Source organism: Orycteropus afer, unplaced genomic scaffold, assembly GCF_000298275.1.
Source record: "Orycteropus afer afer isolate SDZICR_OR568_19922 unplaced genomic scaffold, OryAfe1.0 scaffold00329, whole genome shotgun sequence".
Taxonomy (NCBI): domain Eukaryota; kingdom Metazoa; phylum Chordata; class Mammalia; order Tubulidentata; family Orycteropodidae; genus Orycteropus; species Orycteropus afer.
Genome location: NW_006921916.1, coordinates 2,720,615 through 2,729,833, shown reverse-complemented (window position 1 = coordinate 2,729,833; position 9,219 = coordinate 2,720,615).

Genomic DNA, 9,219 nt, shown 5'->3' with positions numbered 1-9,219 from the left:
CTGCTCGACATCTCGTATGCCGTCTGTAAAAAAAAAAAAAAAAAAAAAAACCAGAGACAATACATGAAAGAATGAGTGTGGCTGTGTTTCAATACAATATTATTTATGGACATTGATATTTGAAATTCATAAAATTTCCAGGTGTTATTACTAATTTCCCCCCCAATCTTTGAAAAATGTTAATACTATTCTTAGCATGTGCCTGTACAAAAACAGGCAGTGGTCTGGATCTGTGGGCCTTAGTTTGCCAACCCCTGTTAAAGACATATGGAAATGCTCAGTAGATTGTTTACAGATAATTGAGAGAATGAGGTATAGATTCCAGAGTAACAATATCCTATTGATTTTGTTAAAGTACTTTCCACCATAACTTCCTGATAATTTAGTGCACCAGAGCACAGCCATCTACATATAAATACTCTAACCACATTTCTGCCTTCAGTCCAGGCTTCAAAACCACATAGCCCTGCTTCCTACATGAGACCATACTGGAGCCCCCATGGACACCCCAGGCTTAAATGTCCAAAACAGACTCTTGTTTCTCTCTCCTCCCTTCTGCTTCTTTCACAATCTTCTCATGTCCATATATGGAGTTGCATCCACTCACATCCTGGGAGTTACCCTGAGACCTCCCTCTTTTTTGTTCTCTGCATTCATTTACCAGCAAACCTGCTGAGTCTCCAGAGTGTATGCCAGGTTTGCACCTCCTTTCTATGCACATGCCCCCACACTAGCCCAGGATAGCACCATCTCTGACCTACATTGCTACCAAACCAAACCAAACTCACTGCCATCAAGTTGGGTCCGACTCATAGTGACCCCTCCTTGGGTTTCTGAGGGGGTATCACTATGGAAGTAGATTGTCCAATCTTCCTTCTGAGAGTGGCTGGTGGGTTTGAACTGCTAGCCTTCTGGTTAGCGGTCAAATGCCTTAGGCTCTACATCACCAGAGCTCCTTACGCTGCTGCAATAGGCCCCTAATGTGTACCCTTTCATTGATCTCCCCACAGCAAATGAGTTATATTTTTCCAATAGAATCCAGACAGTTAGTCCCCTCCTGTGGCCTTCATTAGCAACTAATGGCACTAAGAGTAAAATCTGAACTCTTTATCACAGCTTCCTTCTCTATGAATAAGTTCCAATCAATACACAATTTACCCCTATGCTTATAATAGCAAATGTAGTAGTGATCACACCTGACTCACATTCCATTTTTAAAACTGGATTTTAAGATCTCCATTTGATCAATGGGTCAACTCGGATTCAGAGAGGTTGTGTGACTTGCCTAACATATCAGTGTCAGCCCAAAGTCCAGCTGGAATCAGATCATTGGATTCCAGGCCTGGATCATTCCACCACCAAGCAGTGCCTGCATCTTTATACCACAGCTGTGCACTGGTCACCATGAGATCAATTTGGATTATTTTTAGATGCCCATTAGCAAATGTCTCTGGGATCCTTTTCCAGCAGGTATGCAGGTGACTAGAACAATCTAATAGAAACTCTTGGGCATTACCTTGTCCTAGACTTGTTCCCAGGACAGCCTCTGTGGGCCGAATGTTTCTGCCTACAGTCCCTAGAGTGTGTGAGAGTCACTGTTTCTCAAGGTTTTGGTTTTCCACAATTTGCACCAAAATATATACTGAATTTAAGGCCCCCCTCCATTGTCCTGAAGTGTTAATAGCTAGGTATGTTGATAACTGGATCAAAAATAGAAGAAATTTCAAAGAATTGAAAATGTTTAGTGGTTATACATTTTGGACTGTAGCTATTCAATAACCTCCTTGTGAGTGCTATAAGGCAGTTACATAGAAAGAGGAGACCAGAATCAACATCCTCATGTTCAGGTGTAGGTAAAGGGGATTACAGAGGATCCGTCTCAATAAAAAAACATGAACTCTCTATATGTAGTCTTCTTATTTGCAGAACAGATTTGATATATTTAATTAATATATTTGCTATCTAAATCAGTAATTATAGTTTTCATAACTCCATGGTTTTGAAAGTAGAACACTGGAAAATAAGGAAAAAAAAAACCAAAATCTTTTGTCTGTCTGATGATGTTTGTATAACAAGCCCAAGGTGAGTTGTTTATTTTATTAGAGTTTGCATAATTTTACATTTTTTCATACCTCTTTCATCCACCTTCCTTTAGTGGTCTTGTTATAATACCCTGGTATCTTTGTTAACTAGCACTTCATGTGCCAAAGAATAGCCTAGTCTAACAAGTCATTGAAAGGGGCCAGAGGTGACTTCTTTGCTTCAGAAGAAATTTAGCTCTGGGGAGAATTTGATAAATTCTGGGCTGTCATATAACTAGATCCTATAACTCTTGAACCTTGAATTAACTCTGTCCAGAGACTGTAAAGAGTCCAGTCCTTTGCCAAATATGGAGATTAGAGTAGTGAAGTCAACTGACTACTCATCACATGAAAGAACTCTGAAGACAGAGATTCTCTCTGGGACCTCAGCAACACAGACCTGAAGCATTGTCCCACTTACATGGGCCAGGAGAGTTTATGCTTGCTTCAGAAGCACTCAGTTGACTCTAGGACTACTGTTTTCATCTGAAATTTATAGCAGATCTAATTGTCTCCATATATTAGAACAGTATTTTATATTAAAAAAAAAAAAAAGTAGAAATGAAAATAAAAGAACATCTTAGTAAAGGGAAATTTAATATGGAAATTGACTATATGTATTAAATCATTCATATAGATAATGCTGCAGTAACTAATAGCTCTTAAGACATCCTCTCTGCAAAGGCTGGCCAGCTGCCCTTTCAAGAAAACTCTGTCAGCCTTTTTAAATCTTTCTTAATATTATGTTCTTGTTCCTAACATCTTACAACAAGCCCTACTGGATATAACACAAATTAGTTAGATGTGGATTTTATTGGCAGCAGACTACTTTGAACAATATCCATTTGCAACTAAAATTTATGTAAATTATTAAGGCTTTGATAGTTTTTTTTTATCTTAATAAAAGACTAAGACATAGCCAAATATGGACTCACAAATGTACTCAGCAATATTTTCCTAGATATCAAGTCATAGGTTCTGATATACAGAAGGTTGCCCTGAGCAAAGCTGACCCAAGTGCAACTAACAGCAAGCCTTTTATATTAAAAAGTGTTTTCAGAACCTTGTTCAAATAACAAAACTTCAGAATCTCTGCCAAATAGAAATATATCAAAATGTAAATATTTAAAATCAAATTATCCACATCCAGGGTCCTAAAATAATGATGGATAAACATTCCAAAACAAAACCAAACTCACTGCCATCGAGTTGATTCTGACTCATAGCGACCCCCACCGGGTTTCCAAGGTGGTAAATCTTTATGGAAGTAGGTTGCCCAATCTTGCTTCTGCAGAGTGGCTGGTGAGTTTGAACCATCAGCCCTCTGGTTAGCAGTCAGATGTCTTAGCCACTGTGCTACCAGAGCTCCTTAGATAAATATTGTTGTTGTTGTTATGTGCCGTCAAGTCGGACCTGACTCATAGCGACCCCTCCTTGGGTTTCTGAGGCAGTATCACTACGGAAGTAGATTGCCCCATCTTCCTTCCGAGGAGTGGGTGGTGGGTTTGAACCGCCAGCCTTCTGGTTAGCATTCAAGTGCCTTAGGTACTATGTTACCAGAGCTCCCAGATAAATATTAGAAAAGTAATAATAATAACAGCTATCATGTACTGAATATTCTCATGAACCCTCTGCTTTACATTTATTACTATGAAGTATTATTATCCCTGTAATACATTTGCAAATCAGAAGGCCATGAAACTAGTGAATCAAGTCAGAACTTGAACCCATTCTCTTTCATTCCAATACTCACACTTTCCACATCACATGACTACAGTTTGAAGCACAAAGAGGTGCAAAGATTATAACATTCTTCTTTTCCTTGCAACATATATTATGTTTTACACTTGCAAATGGCAACATTTTTATTACTTCTTTTCTGAATCTGTTAGAAATAAATCATATAATAGACAGATAAAAGTATAATCCAAAGAGAGAGGAAAAAGAAACTTAATTTTTAAAACATCTTTGACATGGTAATAGGTCAAGGCAAACCACTATTTCTATGCAAAAACTAAATATATGAACCAATTAAATAAAAATAGCCAGGTAAGTAGCTAATATCATATTTCTAAAGATATCAGAGAGTATTAGCCCACAAAGGGTCAAATTAATAGAATTTTCAAGAGGGAGGGCCCTTCTCTTGTGAGCCTTTGTCGCCAGCTGTCTTTTTCTCTGAGTTCATTTGCTGACTCTGAGGATGAGCTAATGATATAAAGGGACACCAGTGTGCCATGTAGGAGAAAAGTACCACTTCAGTAACAAAGTCTTCCTCAATAACATGTCCGTCCTCCTTAAGGCATTCACCAAATGTGGAAACCACAAGAGGCACATGAGGCAAAGAACCTCTGAAGGGCAAACTGAGTCTCCTTTAATCTTTAAAGAGTGAGGAGTTAGAAACCTACCAGGATTTTAATCCCAAATTCAGGAGAAACAAACCTGAGGAACAGAAAAGAACCCTAGAGAGCTTCTAAATCAAACCAAACTCACTGCCATTGAGTCAATTCTGACTCATAGTGATCCCCATTGGCTTTCAGAGGCAGTAAATCTTTATGGAAGTAGATTGCCCCATTTTCCTTCCACAGAGCAGCTGGTGGATTTGAACTGCAGACCTTCTGGTTAGCTATCAAATGACTAGGCCCTGTGTCTCCAGAGCTACTTAGTCTTATTAAAATTGCAAACAGCCCCAACCCGGTTACTTCTTGTTAGGACTGAGTGATTAGCCTGTCACTCACAGAGAGGAAAGGAAGATTCCTTGCTGGTAGAAAATACACTTTATACAGTTTGCTTATATATAATATCTGGCATACAAGGGAAGTTATTAGACATGCAGAGACAGAAAAATATGGTCAATAATAATAAGCAAATAATAGATTCTGGTTTATAAATTATTGCAATATTGGACTTAATAGATAAAGGTTAGGTGGGTGCAAAGAAGAAACTAATGAAAAGATGGGGATTTAAATTTATTTAAAAGAATCAAATGAACATACTAAATCTAGAACAAAACAATTTCTGAAATTAACAACTCAGTGGATGGCTTGACAGAATACTGGGCACCACAAAAGATAGGTTAAGTAGACTAAAACATAGGCCAATAAAAAAATATTCAAACTGAAGCACAAAGAGAGGAAAAAAAGACAACATGGGGCACAGAATAAGATACATGAGGGACAGAAGGAAAAAGGCTACCATAAGTAGGATTTCAGGCCCAGAAGCTCAAGATAAAGAAAGAAAACAGGACAGAAGTAATATCTGGAGAGATAATGAATGAACTAACAAAGAAAACAAAAATCTTGGGTGAATCACTCCAATATACATAAAATCACCAATTAAATATAAACACAAAAACATAACAATGTCTTGGGGACAAAAGGCCATCATAGTCCACACAAAGAAGCAAGACAAAGCAATAGAAACAAGGGACCAGGATACAGACCCAGAACAAATCCCTGAGTAAGAAGCAGCATTGGAACTCCCTGATGAGGAATTTGAAAGAATTATGTTTAGGTACCTTCAATAGATTGAGAGATAGATCAAGGAAAACACTGACAAAATTGAGGAAAATACAGAGAAAACCCTAGAACAATTTTGGAATACAATACAAGAACAAAAATGACAAAATAATTGAAAATTAGAAATTATATAAAATTTACAGATAAAAATCCAGAAAATTAATACAACATTCTCAGAAATAGATAATGTATTGAATGGGCAAAGGAGTAGGATTGAATCAATGGAAGACAGAGTGAGATTGAAGACAAATACCTCAGTACTTCTTTGGAAAGGGATCAATCAGAAAAAAGATAAAAAAAAATGAAGAAAGCCTAAGATTCATGTGGGATAAAAATCAAAAGGAATATCCTACATGTAGTTGGAATTCCAGAACAGGAAAAGACAAATGAAAACACAGAGAAAATTGTTGAAGATTTGTTGGAAGAAAATTTCCCTGATATGATGAAAGACAAGTATACATTCAAGAAGTCCAATGAACCCTACACAGGATAGACCCCAAAAGAAAATCACCATGACATATCATCATCAAATGCACCAAAACCAGAGACAAAGAAAGAATCCTGAAAGCAGAATGGAAAAAAACAAAAGGTTACCTAGAGAAGTAACCAATAAGATTAAGCTCTGATTTCTCAGCAGAATCCATGCAGGCGAGAAGACAATGGGATTGTATACATAAAATCCTGAAAGAAAAAAATTTCCAATCAAGAATTATATACCTTGCAAAACTGTCCCTCAAATATGATGATGAAATTAGGACATTTCCAGATAAGCAGAAATTAAGGGAATTTTTTAAAACTAGACCAACCTCACAAGAGATGTTAAACGGAGCCCTTTGGACAAAGAAGCAATGACAGCAAACAACAACTGACCATCAACACACATGATGAGACAACCCAGATATGAACCCAGTTATGGAAGTATCCAAGTAAATAAGAATATGAGATTATATACAGGAAACCAGAGACATCAATTGGCAAATGAGGACAACTACAAACCAAAAAGAGGGAAAAAACTATGTAGTTACAGAACTTCTAAACAGAAAGGAAGTCAAGACAATTGCAAGATAGAACAGACTGTTCTAAACATGGGGGGAAAATTATAAATCACAGAGTAACTTCAAATAAAAATAATAAACCTTCACATCAAAATAAAAAAGAGGACAAGCATAAATATTTTGCAAATACTAAAACAATAGCAATGAAAGAAGTGATAATACTATTCATAAACAAAACAAACTCAGCACAAAGAAATCAGTAACACCACAAAAAAACACATAACAAAATTACATCAACAAATTCTTACTTGTCAATAATTACACTGAATGTCAATAGATTAAATGCACCACTAAAGAGATGGAGAGTTGCAGACTGGATAAGAAAATATAACCCAACAATATGCTGTCTACAAGAGACACACCTTAGAGAGAAAGACAACAATAAACTAAAAATCAAAGGTTGGAAAAAGATATATCAAGCAAATGGCAACCATAAAAAAGCAAGAGTGGCAATATTAATTTCTGATACAATTGATAAAAACCTCCATAAAAGACTAGGAAGGACATTAAATAATGGATCAATTGAACAAGAGGATATAACCATAACAAGTATCTATACATCCAATGAAAGAGTCCCAAAATAATTCCCAAAATCAGACTTTAACAGAATTGAAAAGGCAAATAGATGACTCCATAGTCATAGCAGGAAACTTTAATACCCCACTTTCAATGAAAGACAGAACAATTGGAAAGAAACTCAACAAAGATGCAAGAGAACTAAACAATATGGTCAAAAAACTTGACCTTATAGACATCTACAGAGCACTTCACCCAACAACAGCACAATATACATTCTTTTCCAGTGCACATGGAACATCTTCAGCACACACTACATATTAGGCCACAAAGAAAGCCTTTACAAATTTAAAAACATTGAAACACTGCAAAACATATTCTCAGATCACAATGCTATCAAATTAGAAATCAACAATAGGCAGATCAATGGAAAAAGAGCAAACATAGAAACTGAATAACAGCCCCCTTGAAAATGACTAGGTACTAGAAGAAATGAAAAAAGAAATAAAAAACTTCCTTGAATCAAATGAGAATGAAAACACAACATACCAAAACCTTTGGGACACAGCAAAAGCTGTGATCAGAGGCTAATATATAGCAATAAATGCACATATCAGAAAAGACAAAAGAGCAAAATAAACACCTTAACCAACATTTCCAAATATTAGGAAAAGAGCAGCTCAAAAAGCCTACAGTCGCCAGAAGAAAAAGAATAATAAAGATTCAAACAGAAATAAATGAAAGAGAACATAGAAAGATAATAGAAAAAATCCACAAGACCAGAAGTTGGTTTTTTGAAAAGATTAATAAAATTGACAAACCACTGGCAAATCTAACAAAGGAAAAGAATGAGAGAATAGAAATAACACAAATAAGAAATAAATTGGGCAATGCCACAAAAGAACCAACAGAAATTAAAAAGATAATATCAGGATACTATCAAGAACTATACTCCAACAAATTTGAAAATCTAGAAGAAATGGACAAATTTCTACAAACATACTACTTACCTAAACCGACAAAGACTGAAATGAAAATTTTGAACAGACCCATAACTAAAGAAGAAATGGTACAGGTCATTAAAAAAATTACCAACAAAAAAGCCCTGGCCCAGATGGCTTCACTGGGAAATTCTACTGAACATTCAGAGAAGCACTGAAATCAATCCTATTCAAACTATCTTAGAACATAGAAAAGGATGGAATCCTCCCAAATTTACTTTATGAAGTAAGTATAACCTTGGTACCAACACCAGGCAAAGATAGGACTAAAAAGGAAAAGTACAGACCAGTATCTCTCATAAATATAGATGGCAAAAATCTTCAACAAAATCCTAGCGAATAGACTCCAACAATATATCAAAAAAATAATACATTATGACCAAGTGGGGCTCATACCAGGTATAAAATGATGGTTCAACATTAGAAAAACAATCAACATCATCCATTACATAAATAAAACAAAGGAAAATAACCACATAATTTTATCAATCAATGAAGAAAAGGCATTTGATAAAATCCAACACCCATTCCTAATAAAAACTCTCAGCAAAATAGGAATAGAAGGGACATTCCTCAACACAATAAAGGGCATATATGCAAAACCAACAGCCAACATTATTCTCAGTGGAGAGAGACTGAAACCATTCCCCTTGTGAACAGGAACCAGACAAGGAGGCCCTCAATCACCACTTCTATTCAACATTGTATTGGAAGTCCTAGCCAGGGCAATAAGGCAAGAAAGAAAAATCAAAGGTATCTAAATTAGTAAGGAAAAAGTAAAACTATCACTATTTTCTGATGACATGATCCTATACATAGAAAACCCAGGAGACTCAACAAAAAAAAAACTACTGGATCTAACTGAGAGATATAGCAAACTGGCAGGATACAAGACCAACATACAAAAATCAGTTGGATTCCTCTACAACAGCAAAGAGATTGCTGAAAAGGAAATAAGGAAATCAATACCATTTACAATTGCTACCCTCCAAAAATAGGAGCTCTGGTAGCATAGTGGCTAAAGCACTTGACTGCTAACCAGAAGGCTGGC